The 2,500-nt window shown below is 70.5% G+C and overlaps 1 non-coding gene across 1 annotated transcript; it reads right to left on the bottom strand.

Annotated features, from left to right (window-relative positions):
* Positions 1 to 68: 68 nt before the first annotated feature.
* LOC143694565 (5.8S ribosomal RNA) lies at positions 69 to 221 on the bottom strand. Its single transcript, XR_013183146.1, has one exon. It is a non-coding gene; the product is annotated as a 5.8S ribosomal RNA (ribosomal RNA).
* Between the last annotated feature and the right edge of the window lie 2,279 nt (positions 222 to 2,500).

Raw genomic sequence — 2,500 nt, 5'->3', positions numbered from 1 at the left:
CGACGGGCCTGCAAAGCGACCCCAGCTGCACCACCGGCGTAGCCCCTGGATGGCGATTGATCGTCAAGCGACGCTCAGACAGGCGTAGCCCCTGGAGGAACCTGGGGCCGCAAGTGCGTTCGAAGTGTCGATGATCAATGTGTCCTGCAATTCACATTAATTCTTGCAGCTAGCTACGTTCTTCATCGATGCACGAGCCGAGTGATCCACCGCTAAGAGTTGTCTGCCTTTCGGGCACTGCTCACGCCAAGCAGGCCCCTTTTTATTACTCTGGCGCCGAGGACGCGTGGGCACGCGCCTGGCTTCGACTGTACGAGCACACAGAAACAAAAGGGGAAAAAAAACCAACTGGAGGAACCCACGCTCTGAAGGCCGGCCAAGAGGCCAGGGAGCCCGTGCCCCCAACCGCCTCCCCCCGCGAGGGGAGATGGCGGCCTAGGCGCCTGGGCTCGGCCCGGCCTCCGTGCTGGGGGCCACGTGGCCTGCGCCAAAACGTGGGGGAGCATGGTGGCCCACCCACTTCTCGCTTCCTTGGGACTACACACACAACACACACGGCACACGGCCAGGGGCACGCGGCTGTTGGGCCCTGCACACGCCGGCTTCCCTCAGTCCTCAATGGCGCGGGCCTCGTGCAGCATCGCCACACTGCTGTGCAGCCGGCTTTTCTCTTCCCCCACTGCATGGCCTTGCCCCGGCTTGAGACGGTACGCGACGGCGACCGGCCCCCACCAATGCACCTCCCGCGGGACCGCTCCCCTGCCAGGCAGGCGAGCGACCAGCAGACATGCTCCGCCGCCGGCCCCGGAGGCGGGCGCCACTGAGACCCGAGATGGCGTCGCCAGAACCCGTGGCCTGCCAGACAGCAGACCCTGCCGCTGCTGGGGCTGCGCTCCCGGGACCGCCACCGCCGCACCACCGGGGCCCCTTGCCTCAGGCACGCGGAGACCGGGCGGGGGGAAGTGCCCCCGCGGCCACCTCGCATGCCTTTCTGTGGCCCACATGCGGCCGGAAAGGGTGATGGAGGACGTGACAAGCGGGGCCCGGGACGGGACCGTGGCCGGGCGATGGCGGGCGCCTTCCGGCCAACCGTCCCCACAGGGAGAGACACCCATCGAGCGGTGCTGCCGCCGCTCAGCATGGGGTCGCGCGTGCTCCCGGGCCTCCGCTGCCGGAGGGCCTGCCGAGTGCTCGCTCCCCAGCAGCGGGCGGGCGGTCGAGCCAGGGGTCGGCCAGTGGACGATGGCGCTACCGCTGTGCGTTCGAGGAGAAAAAGCTGTTAAGGGGAGGAGAGGCGCCGGATGCGGCGCCGCGCGTGCCAGAGACCGCGGCAGTGGGCCAAGGAGAAAGAGCGTGGGCGGGCCCCAGCAGCCACGACCCCACGGCCGAGGAAGGGCAGAGAGCACGCGCTCTCTGCCAGCGTCACCCGTTACGACGAGGAGAGCGGGTCGGCCCCCATGGCCGACCACACACCGCGGCCTCTCCACCGAGGCCGGGCCATGGAGAGGGGGAGGCAGGGCGCCCCTCCCCGGCGTGGCACGGTTAACCCCCATGGTGCGCGGCGGGACAACGACGGCGACGGAAGAGCGCGGCCGGTGGCGACGGGACAACCACCGCAGGGGATCGGTGGCAGTAGCTGCTCCCCACCCCTCAGTGGCGCCCCGCACGGCCACCGCCCGGCACGCCTGCCGCCGCCGCCGCCGCCACCGCAGCCGCCATGGCGGACTGCGCCGAGCTGCCCTAGTTTTTAAACCGCCGCCCGGCCCCGCCGGCCCCTTTCCGCAAACCCGCAGCATTTGACAAGGCTGAGGGAAAAAACCTGGGGGGACCGCCAAGGCACAGATCACTAGGTACCTGGCCCTGGGGCAAGGAAAATGACCTGCATGGCCCCGCCAGGGTGCCTCCCCAGCTGCCACCCTTGGGGGAGTATCCACCAGCGGGGGCGCGCCCGACATCTGCCGCCACCACAGCCATGTCCTTCTCGGGGCCCAGGGGTTTCCCTCAGTAGCCCAGTGCAATGCCCCCGAGAGGACCGCCGTGGCCCGGACCACCCCGCCGGCACGGGGGATGCGGGCCCAACCACCGAGCACACCTCGGGCACGTGCGCACATGCGCGCCACCAAGCGCGGCCCGGAACGCCCGGAGGCCTCGGCCCTTGGAGTTCCTCTTCCGGGTGCGAGAGGGGGGGCTACTTGGCCCGAGAGAGGGGAACTCTGCCGGCCGGCAAAGGCCCCGCTCCCCGGGGCGGGAAGGGCTGGAGGAGCCGCCTCCTCCAAGCCCCGAAGGCGCCCCCGCCACCCGGCTCCCTCGCCCTTTCCACCTCGGCCACTGACAGGTGCCATGGCCGGACAGACGGCCATCGCTCGACGGGCGAAGCAGCGAGGGAAGGGACGGGCGCGCCTCCAGGAGGGGCCGTGCTGAGCACCCCTCCCTCCCGGGACCCGGGTGGCTTTCGCACGCGCACGCCTAGGAGAGCCGAGCTCAGGAGAACTTGGGCCGT

Source organism: Agelaius phoeniceus, chromosome 7, assembly GCF_051311805.1.
Source record: "Agelaius phoeniceus isolate bAgePho1 chromosome 7, bAgePho1.hap1, whole genome shotgun sequence".
Classification (NCBI taxonomy): domain Eukaryota; kingdom Metazoa; phylum Chordata; class Aves; order Passeriformes; family Icteridae; genus Agelaius; species Agelaius phoeniceus.
Note: the sequence above shows the minus strand (reverse complement) of the source record. Positions and strands in the feature narration are given on the sequence as shown.